Genomic DNA, 14,653 nt, shown 5'->3' with positions numbered 1-14,653 from the left:
ACAGGCAGGCAGGCATACAGACAGACAGGCAGGCAGGCAGGCAGGCAGGCAGGCAGGCAGTTAGGCAGGCAGGCATACAGACAGACAGGCAGGCATACAGACAGGCAGGCAGGCATACAGACAGACAGACAGGCAGGCAGGCATACAGACAGGCAGGCATACAGACAGGCAGGCAGGCATACAGACAGGCAGGCAGGCATATAGACAGGCAGGCAGGCATACAGACAGACAGGCAGCAGGCAGTATACAGACAGACAGACAGGCAGACAGGCAGGCATACAGACAGGCAGGCATACAGACAGGCAGGCATACAGACAGGCAGATAGGCATACAGACAGGCAGGCATACAGACAGACAGACAGACAGACAGACAGACAGACAGACAGACAGACAGACAGACAGACAGACAGACAGACAGACAGACAGACAGACAGGCAGGCATACAGACAGACAGACAGGCAGGCATACAGACAGGCAGGCATACAGACAGGCAGGCAGGCATACAGACAGACAGGTAGGCATACAGACAGGCAGGCATACAGACAGGCAGGCATACAGACAGGAAGGGATACAGACAGACAGGCAGGCAGGCAGACAGGCAGGCATACAGACAGGCAGGCATACAGACAGGCAGGCATACAGACAGGCAGGCAGGCATACAGACAGACATACAGACAGGCAGGCATACAGACAGACAGACAGACAGGCAGGCATACAGACAGGCAGGCAGGCATACAGACAGGCAGGCAGGCAGGCAGGCAGGCATACAGGCAGGCAGGCATACAGACAGGCAGGCAGGCATACAGACAGGCAGGCATAGAGACAGGCAGGCAGGCAGGCAGGCAGGCAGGCATACAGACAGGCAGGCAGGCAGGCAGGCAGGCAGGCAGGCATACAGACAGGCAGGCATACAGACAGATAGGCAGGTATACAGAAAGACAGGCAGGCATACAGACAGGCAGGCATACAGACAGGCAGGCAGGCATACAGACAGGCAGGCAAGCATACAGACAGGCAGGCAGGCATACAGACAGGCAGGCAGGCATACAGACAGGCAGGCAGGCATAGAGACAGGCAGGCAGGCAGGCAGGCAGGCAGGCAGGCATACAGACAGACAGGCAGGCATACAGACAGGCAGGCAGGCATATAGACAGACAGACAGGCAGGCAGGCAGGCAGGCAGGCAGGCATACAGACAGACAGGCAGGCATACAGACAGGCAGGCAGGCATATAGACAGACAGACAGGCAGGCAGGCATACAGACAGGCAGGCATACAGACAGGCAGGCAGGCAGGCATACAGACAGGCAGGCAAGCATACAGACAGGCAGGCAGGCATACAGACAGGCAGTCAGGCATACAGACAGACAGGCAGGCATACAGACAGGCAGGCATATAGACAGACAGGCAGGCATACAGACAGACAGGCAGCAGGCAGGCATACAGACAGACAGACAGGCAGGCATACAGACAGGCAGGCATACAGACAGGCAGGCATACAGACAGGCAGGCAGGCAGACAGGCATACAGACAGGCAGGCATACAGACAGACAGACAGACAGACAGGCAGGCATACAGACAGGCAGGCAGGCATACAGACAGGCAGGCAGGCAGGCAGGCAAGCAGGCAGGCAGGCAGGCAGGCATACAAGCAGGCAGGCATACAGACAGGCAGGCAGGCATACAGACAGGCAGGCATAGAGACAGGCAGGCAGGCATACAGACAGGCAGGCAGGCAGGCAGGCATACAGACAGGCAGGCATACAGACAGATAGGCAGGCATACAGAAAGACAGGCAGGCATACAGACAGGCAGGCATACAGACAGGCAGGCAGGCATACAGACAGGCAGGCAAGCATACAGACAGGCAGGCAGGCATACAGACAGGCAGGCAGGCATACAGACAGACAGGCAGGCAGGCATACAGACAGGCAGGCATACAGACAGGCAGGCAGGCATACAGACAGGCAGGCATACAGACAGGCAGGCATACAGATAGGCAGGCAGGCATACAGACAGACAGACAGACAGACAGACAGACAGACAGACAGACAGGCAGGCATACAGACAGGCAGGCAGGCATACAGACAGGCAGGCAGGCAGGCAGGCATACAGACAGGCAGGCAGGCATACAGGCAGGCAGGCATACAGACAGGCAGGCAGGTATACAGACAGGCAGGCATAGAGACAGGCAGGCAGGCATACAGACAGGCAGGCAGGCAGGCAGGCAGGCAGGCAGTTAGGCAGGCAGGCATACAGACAGACAGGCAGGCATACAGACAGGCAGGCAGGCATACAGACAGACAGACAGGCAGGCAGGCATACAGACAGGCAGGCATACAGACAGGCAGGCAGGCATACAGACAGGCAGGCAGGCATATAGACAGGCAGGCAGGCATACAGACAGACATACAGACAGGCAGGCATACAGACAGACAGACAGACAGACAGACAGGCAGGCATACAGACAGGCAGGCAGGCAGGCAGGCAAGCAGGCAGGCAGGCAGGCAGGCATACAAGCAGGCAGGCATACAGACAGGCAGGCAGGCATACAGACAGGCAGGCATAGAGACAGGCAGGCAGGCATACAGACAGGCAGGCAGGCAGGCAGGCATACAGACAGGCAGGCATACAGACAGATAGGCAGGCATACAGAAAGACAGGCAGGCATACAGAGAGGCAGGCATACAGACAGGCAGGCAGGCATACAGACAGGCAGGCAAGCATACAGACAGGCAGGCAGGCATACAGACAGGCAGGCAGGCATACAGACAGACAGGCAGGCAGGCATACAGACAGGCAGGCATACAGACAGGCAGGCAGGCATACAGACAGGCAGGCATACAGACAGGCAGGCATACAGATAGGCAGGCAGGCATACAGACAGACAGACAGACAGACAGACAGGCAGGCATACAGACAGGCAGGCAGGCATACAGACAGGCAGGCAGGCAGGCAGGCATACAGACAGGCAGGCAGGCATACAGGCAGGCAGGCATACAGACAGGCAGGCAGGTATACAGACAGGCAGGCATAGAGACAGGCAGGCAGGCATACAGACAGGCAGGCAGGCAGGCAGGCAGGCAGGCAGGCAGGCAGTTAGGCAGGCAGGCATACAGACAGACAGGCAGGCATACAGACAGGCAGGCAGGCATACAGACAGACAGACAGGCAGGCAGGCATACAGACAGGCAGGCATACAGACAGGCAGGCAGGCATACAGACAGGCAGGCAGGCATATAGACAGGCAGGCAGGCATACAGACAGACAGGCAGCAGGCAGTATACAGACAGACAGACAGGCAGACAGGCAGGCATACAGACAGGCAGGCATACAGACAGGCAGGCATACAGACAGGCAGGCAGGCATACAGACAGGCAGGCATACAGACAGACAGACAGACAGACAGACAGACAGACAGACAGACAGACAGACAGACAGACAGACAGACAGACAGACAGACAGACAGACAGACAGACAGACAGAGAGACAGACAGACAGACAGGCAGGCATACAGACAGGCAGGCATACAGACAGTCAGGCATACAGACAGGCAGGCAGGCATACAGACAGACAGGTAGGCATACAGACAGGCAGGCATACAGACAGGCAGGCATACAGACAGGAAGGCATACAGACAGGCAGGCAGGCAGACAGGCAGGCATACAGACAGGCAGGCATACAGACAGGCAGGCATACAGACAGGCAGGCATACAGACAGACATACAGACAGGCAGGCATACAGACAGACAGACAGACAGACAGGCAGGCATACAGACAGGCAGGCAGGCATACCGACAAGCAGGCAGGCAGGCAGGCAGGCAGGCAGGCAGGCATACAGGCAGGCAGGCATACAGACAGGCAGGCAGGCATACAGACAGGCAGGCATAGAGACAGGCAGGCAGGCAGGCAGGCATACAGACAGGCAGGCAGGCAGGCAGGCAGGCAGGCAGGCAGGCAGGCATACAGACAGGCAGGCATACAGACAGATAGGCAGGCATACAGAAAGACAGGCAGGCATACAGACAGGCAGGCATACAGACAGGCAGGCAGGCATACAGACAGGCAGGCAAGCATACAGACAGGCAGGCAGGCATACAGACAGGCAGGCAGGCATACAGACAGACAGGCAGGCATACAGACAGGCAGGCATACAGACAGGCAGGCATACAGACAGGAAGGCATACAGACAGGCAGGCAGGCAGGCAGGCAGGCAGGCATACAGACAGACAGGCAGGCATACAGACAGTTAGTCATACAGACAGGGAGGCAGGCATACAGACAGGCAGGCAGGCATACAGACAGGCAGGCATACAGACAGGCAGGCAGGCATACAGACAGGCAGGCAGGCATACAGACAGACTGACAGACAGGCAGGCATACAGACAGGAAGGCAGGCATACAGACAGGCAGGCAGGCAGGCAGGCATACAGACAGGCAGGCAGGCATACAGGCAGGCAGGCATACAGACAGGCAGGCAGGCATACAGACAGGCAGGCATAGAGACAGGCAGGCAGGCATACAGACAGGCAGGCAGGCAGGCAGGCAGGCAGGCAGGCAGGCAGGCAGGCATACAGACAGGCAGGCAAGCATACAGACAGGCAGGCAGGCATACAGACAGGCAGTCAGGCATACAGACAGACAGGCAGGCATACAGACAGGCAGGCATATAGACAGGCAGGCAGGCATACAGACAGACAGGCAGCAGGCAGGCATACAGACAGACAGACAGGCAGACAGGCAGGCATACAGACAGGCAGGCATACAGACAGGCAGGCAGGCATACAGACAGGCAGGCATACAGACAGACAGACAGACAGACAGACAGACAGACAGACAGACAGACAGACAGACAGACAGACAGACAGACAGACAGACAGACAGACAGACAGACAGACAGACAGACAGGCAGGCATACAGACAGGCAGCCAGGCAGGCATACAGACAGGCAGGCAGGCAGGCAGGCAGGCAGGCATACAGGCAGGCAGGCATACAGACAGGCAGGCAGGCATACAGACAGGCAGGCATAGAGACAGGCAGGCAGGCATACAGACAGGCAGGCAAGAAGGCAGGCATACAGACAGGCAGGCATACAGACAGATAGGCAGGCATACAGAAAGACAGGCAGGCATACAGACAGGCAGGCATACAGACAGGCAGGCAGGCATACAGACAGGCAGGCAGGCAAGCATACAGACAGGCAGGCAGGCATACAGACAGGCAGGCAGGCATACAGACAGACAGGCAGGCATACAGACAGGCAGGCATACAGACAGGCAGGCAGGCATACAGACAGGCAGGCAGGCATACAGACAGGCAGGCAGAAAGGCATACAGACAGACAGACAGACAGACAGACAGACAGACAGACAGACAGACAGACAGACAGGCAGGCATACAGACAGGCAGGCATACAGACAGGCAGGCAGGCAGGCAGGCAGGCAGGCAGGCATACAGACAGACAGACAGACAGACAGACAGGCAGACATACATACAGGTAGGCATACAGGCAGGCTTACAGACAGACAGGCAGGCATACAGACAGGCAGGCATACAGACAGGCAGGCATACAGACAGGCAGGCATACAGGCAGGCAGGCAGGCAGGCATACAGACAGGCAGGCAGGCATACAGACAGGCAGGCATTCAGACAGACAGGCAGGCATACAGATGGACAGGCAGGCATACAGACAGGCAGGCAGGCAGGCAAGCAGGCAGGCATACAGACAGGCAGGCAGTCATACAGACAGACAGACAGGCAGGCATACAGACAGGCAGGCAGGCATACATACAGGCAGGCAGGCATACAGACAGGCAGGCATACAGACAGGCAGGCAGGCAGGCATACAGACAGGCAGGCATACAGACAGGCAGGCAGGTATACAGACAGGCAGGCATACAGGCAGGCATACAGACAGACAGGCAGGCATACAGACAGGCAGGTATACAGACAGGCAGGCATACAGACAGGCAGGCAGGCATACAGACAGGCAGGCATACAGACAGACAGACAGACAGACAGACAGACAGACAGACAGACAGACAGACAGACAGACAGACAGACAGACAGACAGACAGACAGACAGACAGACAGACAGACAGACAGACAGACAGGCATACAGACAGGCAGGCAGGCATACAGACAGGCAGGCAGGCATACAGACAGGCAGGCATACAGGCAGGCAGAAAGGCATACAGACAGGCAGGCATACAGACACGCAGGCAGGCATACAGACAGGCAGGCATACAGAAAGGCAGGCATACAGATAGGCAGGCAGGCATACAGACAGACAGACAGACAGGCAGGCATACAGACAGGCAGGCAGGCATACAGACAGGCAGGCAGGCAGGCAGGCAGGCAGGCAGGCAGGCAGGCAGGCAGGCAGGCAGGCAGGCAGGCATACAGACAGGCAGGCAGGCATAGAGGCAGGCAGGCATACAGACAGGCAGGCATACAGACAGGCAGGCATAGAGACAGGCAGGCAGGCATACAGACAGACAGACAGACAGACAGACAGACAGACAGACAGACAGACAGACAGACAGACAGACAGACAGACAGACAGGCAGGCAGGCAGGCAGGCAGGCAGGCATACAGACAGACAGACAGACAGGCAGGCATACAGACAGGCAGGCAGGCAGGCATACAGACAGGCAGATAGGCAGGGAGGCAGGCAGGCTGGCAGGCAGGAAGGCAGGCATACAGGCAGGCAGGCATACAGACAGGCAGGCAGGCATACAGACAGGCAGGCATAGAGACAGGCAGGCAGGCATACAGATAGGCAGGCATACAGACAGGCAGGCAGGCATACAGACAGGCAGGCAGAAAGGCATACAGACAGACAGACAGACAGACAGACAGACAGACAGACAGACAGACAGACAGACAGACAGACAGACAGACAGACAGGCAGGCATACAGACAGGCAGGCATACAGACAGGCAGGCAGGCAGGCAGGCAGGCAGGCAGGCAGGCAGGCAGGCAGGCATACAGACAGACAGACAGACAGACAGACAGACAGGCAGACATACATACAGGCAGGCATACAGGCAGGCTTACAGACAGACAGACAGACAGACAGACAGACAGACAGACAGACAGACAGACAGACAGACAGACAGACAGACAGACAGACAGACAGGCAGGCAGGCAGGCAGGCATACAGACAGACAGACAGACAGGCAGGCATACAGACAGGCAGGCAGGCAGGCATACAGACAGGCACGCAGGCAGGCAGGCAGGCAGGCAGGCAGGCAGGCAGGCAGGCAGGCAGGCAGGCAGGCATACAGGCAGGCAGGCATACAGACAGGCAGGCAGGCATACAGACAGGCAGGCATAGAGACAGGCAGGCAGGCATACAGACAGGCAGGCATACAGACAGGCAGGCAGGCATACAGACAGGCAGGCAGGCATACAGACAGGCAGGCAGAAAGGCATACAGACAGACAGACAGACAGACAGACAGACAGACAGACAGGCAGGCATACAGACAGGCAGGCATACAGACAGGCAGGCAGGCAGGCAGGCAGGCAGGCAGGCAGGCAGGCAGGCAGGCAGGCAGGCAGGCAGGCATACAGACAGACAGACAGACAGGCAGACATACATACAGGCAGGCATACAGGCAGGCTTACAGACAGACAGGCAGGCATACAGACAGGCAGGCATACAGACAGGCAGGCAGGCATACAGACAGGCAGGCATACAGATAGGCAGGCAGGCATACAGACAGACAGACAGACAGACAGACAGACAGACAGACAGACAGACAGACAGACAGACAGACAGACAGACAGACAGACAGGCAGGCAGGCATACAGACAGGCAGGCAGGCATACAGACAGGCAGGCAGGCATACAGACAGGCAGGCATACAGGCAGGCAGAAAGGCATACAGACAGGCAGGCATACAGACACGCAGGCAGGCATACAGACAGGCAGGCATACAGACAGGCAGGCATACAGACAGACAGGCATACAGACAGGCAGGCAGGCATACAGACAGGCAGGCATACAGACAGGCAGGCAGGCAGGCAGGCAGGCAGGCAGGCAGGCAGGCAGGCAGGCAGGCAGGCAGGCAGGCAGGCAGGCAGGCATACAGACAGGCAGACAGGCATACAGGCAGGCAGGCATACAGACAGGCAGGCAGGCATACAGACAGGCAGGCATAGAGACAGGCAGGCAGGCATACAGACAGGCAGGCAGGCAGGCAGGCAGGCAGGCAGGCAGGCAGGCAGGCATACAGACAGACAGGCAGGCAGGCAGGCATACAGACAGACAGACAGACAGACAGGCAGGCATACAGACAGGCAGGCATACAGACAGGCAGGCAGGCAGGCAGGCAGGCAGGCAGGCAGGCAGGCAGGCAGGCAGGCATACAGACAGGCAGACAGGCATACAGGCAGGCAGGCATACAGACAGGCAGGCAGGCATACAGACAGGCAGGCATAGAGACAGGCAGGCAGGCATACAGACAGGCAGGCAGGCAGGCAGGCAGGCAGGCAGGCAGGCAGGCAGGCAGGCATACAGACAGACAGGCAGGCAGGCAGGCATACAGACAGACAGACAGACAGGCAGGCATACAGACAGGCAGGCAGGCATACAGACAGGCAGGCAGGCAGGCATACAGACAGGCAGGCAAGCATACAGACAGGCAGGCAGGCATACAGACAGGCAGTCAGGAATACAGACAGACAGGAAGGCATACAGACAGGCAGGCATATAGACAGGCAGGCAGGCATACAGACAGACAGGCAGGCAGTTAGGCAGGCATACAGACAGACAGGCAGGCAGGCAGGCATACAGACAGACAGACAGGCAGGCATACAGACAGGCAGGCAGGCATACATACAGGCAGGCAGGCATACAGACAGGCAGGCATACAGACAGACAGACAGACAGACAGACAGACAGACAGACAGACAGACAGACAGACAGACAGACAGACAGACAGACAGACAGACAGGCAGACAGGCAGGCATACAGGCAGGCATACAGGCAGGCATACAGACAGACAGGCAGGCATACAGACAGGCAGGCATACAGACAGGCAGGCATACAGACAGGCAGGCAGGCATACAGACAGGCAGGCATACAGACATACAGGCAGGCATACAGACAGGCAGGCATACAGACAGGCAGGCAGGCAGGCATACAGACAGGCAGGCAGGCATACAGACAGGCGGGCAGGCAGGCATACAGACAGGCAGGCATACAGATAGGAGGGCAGGCATACAGACAGACAGACAGGCAGGCATACAGACAGGCAGGCAGGCATACAGACAGGCAGGCAGGCAGGCAGGCAGGCAGGCAGGCAGGCAGGCATACATACAGACAGGCAGGCATACAGGCAGGCAGGCATACAGACATGCAAGCAGGCATACAGACAGGCAGGCATAGAGACAGGCAGGCATGCAGGCATACAGACAGGCAGGCAGGCAGGCAGGCAGGCAGACAGGCATACAGACAGACAGACAGACAGGAAGGCATACAGACAGACAGGCAGGCATACAGACAGGCAGGCATACAGACAGGCAGGCAGGCATACAGACAGGCAGGCAAGCATACAGACAGGCAGGCAGGCATACAGACAGGCAGTCAGGCATACAGACAGGCAGGCATACAGACAGGCAGGCAGGCATACAGACAGGCAGGCAGGCATACAGACAGGCAGGCAGGCAGTCAGGCAGGCTGGCAGGCAGGCAGGCATGCATACAGACAGACAGACAGACAGACATGCAGGCATACAGACAGGCAGGCAGGCATACAGACAGGCAGGCAGGCAGGCAGGCATACAGACAGGCAGGCAGGCATACAGACAGGCAGGCATACAGACAGACAGACAGACAGACAGACAGACAGACAGACAGACAGACAGACAGACAGACAGACAGACAGACAGGCAGACATACAGACAGGCAGGCAAACAGGCAGGCATACAGACAGACAGGCAGGCATACAGACAGGCAGGCAGGCATACAGACAGGCAGGCATACAGACAGGCAGGCAGGCATACAGACAGCCAGGCATACAGACAGACAGGCAGGCATACAGACAGGCAGGCATACAGACAGACAGACAGGCAGGCAGGCATACAGACAGGCAGTCAGGCATACAGACAGACAGGCAGGCATACAGACAGGCAGTTATACAGACAGGCAGGCAGGCATACAGACAGACAGGCAGGCAGGCAGGCATACAGACAGACAGGTAGGCAGGCAGGCATACAGACAGACAGACAGACAGACAGACAGACAGACAGACAGACAGACAGACAGGCAGGCAGGCATACAGACAGGCAGGCATGCATACAGACAGACAGGCATTCAGACAGGCATACAGACAGGCAGGCATACAGAAAGACAGACAGACAGACAGACAGACAGGCAGACATACAGACAGGCAGGCAAACAGGCAGGCATACAGACAGACAGGCAGGCATACAGACAGACAGGCAGGCAGGCAGGCAGGCAGGCAGGCAGGCAGGCATACAGACAGACAGGCAGGCAGGCAGGCATACAGACAGACAGACAGGCAGGCATACAGACAGGCAGGCAGGCATACATACAGGCAGGCAGGCATACAGACAGGCAGGCATACAGACAGACAGACAGACAGACAGACAGACAGACAAACAGACGGACAGACAGACAGACAGACAGACAGACAGACAGACAGACAGACAGACAGACAGACAGACAGGCAGACAGGCAGGCATACAGGCAGGCATACAGGCAGGCATACAGACAGACAGGCAGGCATACAGACAGGCAGGCATACAGACAGGCAGGCATACAGACAGGCAGGCAGGCATACAGACAGGCAGGCATACAGACATACAGGCAGGCATACAGACAGGCAGGCATACAGACAGGCAGGCAGGCAGGCATACAGACAGGCAGGCAGGCATACAGACAGGCGGGCAGGCAGGCATACAGACAGGCAGGCATACAGATAGGAGGGCAGGCATACAGACAGACAGACAGGCAGGCATACAGACAGGCAGGCAGGCATACAGACAGGCAGGCAGGCAGGCAGGCAGGCAGGCAGGCATACAGACAGGCAGGCATACAGGCAGGCAGGCATACAGACATGCAGGCAGGCATACAGACAGGCAGGCATAGAGACAGGCAGGCATGCAGGCATACAGACAGACAGGCAGGCAGGCAGGCAGGCAGGCAGGCAGGCAGGCATACAGACAGACAGACAGGCAGGCATACAGACAGACAGGCAGGCATACAGACAGGCAGGCATACAGACAGGCAGGCAGGCATACAGACAGGCAGGCAAGCATACAGACAGGCAGGCAGGCATACAGACAGGCAGTCAGGCATACAGACAGGCAGGCATACAGACAGGCAGGCAGGCATACAGACAGGCAGGCAGGCAGTCAGGCAGGCTGGCAGGTAGGCAGGCATGCATACAGACAGACAGACAGACAGACAGGCAGGCATACAGGCAGGCATACAGACAGGCAGGCAGGCATACAGACAGGCAGGCAGGCAGGCATACAGACAGGCAGGCAGGCATACAGACAGGCAGGCATACAGACAGACAGACAGACAGACAGACAGACAGACAGACAGACAGACAGACAGACAGACAGACAGACAGACAGACAGACAGACAGACAGACAGACAGACAGACAGACAGACAGACAGACAGGCAGACATACAGACAGGCAGGCAAACAGGCAGGCATACAGACAGACAGGCAGGCATACAGACAGGCAGGCATACAGACAGGCAGGCATACAGACAGGCAGGCAGGCATACAGACAGGCAGGCATACAGACAGACAGGCAGGCATACAGACAGGCAGGCATACAGACAGACAGACAGGCAGGCAGGCATACAGACAGGCAGTCAGGCATACAGACAGACAGGCAGGCATACAGACAGGCAGTTATACAGACAGGCAGGCAGGCATACAGACAGACAGACAGGCAGGCAGGCAGGCATACAGACAGACAGGTAGGCAGGCAGGCATACAGACAGACAGACAGACAGACAGACAGACAGACAGACAGACAGACAGACAGACAGACAGACAGACAGACAGACAGACAGGCATACAGACAGGCAGGCATGCATACAGACAGACAGGCATTCAGACAGGCATACAGACAGGCAGGCATACAGACAGACAGACAGACAGACAGACAGACAGACAGACAGACAGACAGACAGACAGACAGACAGACAGACAGACAGACAGACAGGCAGGCATACAGACAGGCAGGCATACAGACAGGCAGGCAGGCATACAGACAGGCAGGCATACAGACAGCCAGACAGACAGACAGACAGACAGACAGACAGACAGACAGACAGACAGACAGACAGACAGACAGACAGACAGACAGACAGACAGACAGACAGACAGACAGGCAGGCATACAGACAGACAGACAGACAGACAGACAGGCAGGCATACAGACAGGCAGGCAGGCATACAGACAGACAGGCAGGCAGGCAGGCAGGCAGGCAGGCAGGCAGGCAGGCAGGCAGGCAGGCAGGCAGGCATACAGGCAGGCAGGCATACAGACAGGCAGGCTGGCATACAGACAGGCAGGCATAGAGACAGGCAGGCAGGCAGGCATACAGACAGGCAGGCAGGCAGGCAGGCAGGCATACAGACAGGCAGGCATACAGACAGATAGGCAGGCATACAGAAAGACAGGCAGGCATACAGACAGGCAGGCATACAGACAGGCAGGCAGGCATACAGACAGGCAGGCAAGCATACAGACAGGCAGGCAGGCATACAGACAGGCAGTCAGGCATACAGACAGACAGGCAGGCAGGCATACAGACAGGCAGTCATACAGACAGGCAGGCAGGCATACAGACAGGCAGGCAGGCATACAGACAGGCAGGCAGGCAGGCATACAGACAGACAGACAGACAGACAGACAGACAGACAGACAGACAGACAGGCAGGCATACAGACAGGCAGGCATACAGACAGGCAGGCAGGCATACAGACAGACAGACAGACAGGCAGGCAGGCAGGCAGGCAGGCAGGCATACAGACAGACAGACAGACAGACAGACAGACAGACAGACAGACAGACAGACAGACAGACAGACAGGCAGACATACATACAGGCAGGCATACAGGCAGGCATACAGACAGACAGACAGGCAGGCATACAGACAGGCAGGCATACAGACAGGCAGGCAGGCATACAGACAGGCAGGCATACAGACAGGCAGGCATACAGGCAGGCAGGCAGGCATACAGACAGGCAGACAGACAGACAGACAGACAGACAGACAGACAGACAGACAGACAGACAGACAGACAGACAGACAGACAGACAGACAGACAGACAGACAGACAGACAGACAGGCAGACATACAGACAGGCAGGCAAACAGGCAGGCATACAGACAGACAGGCAGGCATACAGACAGGCAGGCATACAGACAGGCAGGCATACAGACAGGCAGGCAGGCATACAGACAGGCAGGCATACAGACAGACAGGCAGGCATACAGACAGGCAGGCATACAGACAGACAGACAGGCAGGCAGGCATACAGACAGGCAGTCAGGCATACAGACAGACAGGCAGGCATACAGACAGGCAGTTATACAGACAGGCAGGCAGGCATACAGACAGACAGACAGGCAGGCAGGCAGGCATACAGACAGACAGGTAGGCAGGCAGGCATACAGACAGACAGACAGACAGACAGACAGACAGACAGACAGACAGACAGACAGACAGACAGACAGACAGACAGACAGACAGACAGACAGGCATACAGACAGGCAGGCATGCATACAGACAGACAGGCATTCAGACAGGCATACAGACAGGCAGGCATACAGACAGACAGACAGACAGACAGACAGACAGACAGACAGACAGACAGACAGACAGACAGACAGACAGACAGACAGGCAGGCATACAGACAGGCAGGCATACAGACAGGCAGGCAGGCATACAGACAGGCAGGCATACAGACAGCCAGACAGACAGACAGACAGACAGACAGACAGACAGACAGACAGACAGACAGACAGACAGACAGACAGACAGACAGACAGACAGACAGACAGACAGGCAGGCATACAGACAGACAGACAGACAGACAGGCAGGCATACAGACAGGCAGGCAGGCATACAGACAGACAGGCAGGCAGGCAGGCAGGCATACAGGCAGGCAGGCATACAGACAGGCAGGCTGGCATACAGACAGGCAGGCATAGAGACAGGCAGGCAGGCAGGCATACAGACAGGCAGGCAGGCAGGCAGGCATACAGACAGGCAGGCATACAGACAGATAGGCAGGCATACAGAAAGACAGGCAGGCATACAGACAGGCAGGCATACAGACAGGCAGGCAGGCATACAGACAGGCAGGCAAGCATACAGACAGGCAGGCAGGCATACAGACAGGCAGTCAGGCATACAGACAGACAGGCAGGCAGGCATACAGACAGGCAGGCATACAGACAGGCAGGCAGGCATACAGACAGGCAGGCAGGCATACAGACAGGCAGGCAGGCAGGCAGGCATACAGACAGACAGACAGACAGACAGACAGACAGGCAGGCATACAGACAGGCAGGCATACAGACAGGCAGGCAGGCATACAGACAGACAGACAGGCAGGCAGGCAGGCAGGCAGGCAGGCAGGCATACAGACA

The sequence above is a fragment of the Coregonus lavaretus genome (assembly GCF_964263955.1).
Source record: "Coregonus lavaretus genome assembly, chromosome: 6".
In the NCBI taxonomy this organism is placed as follows: Eukaryota; Metazoa; Chordata; class Actinopteri; order Salmoniformes; family Salmonidae; genus Coregonus; species Coregonus lavaretus.
This window is presented reverse-complemented; position numbering follows the sequence as displayed.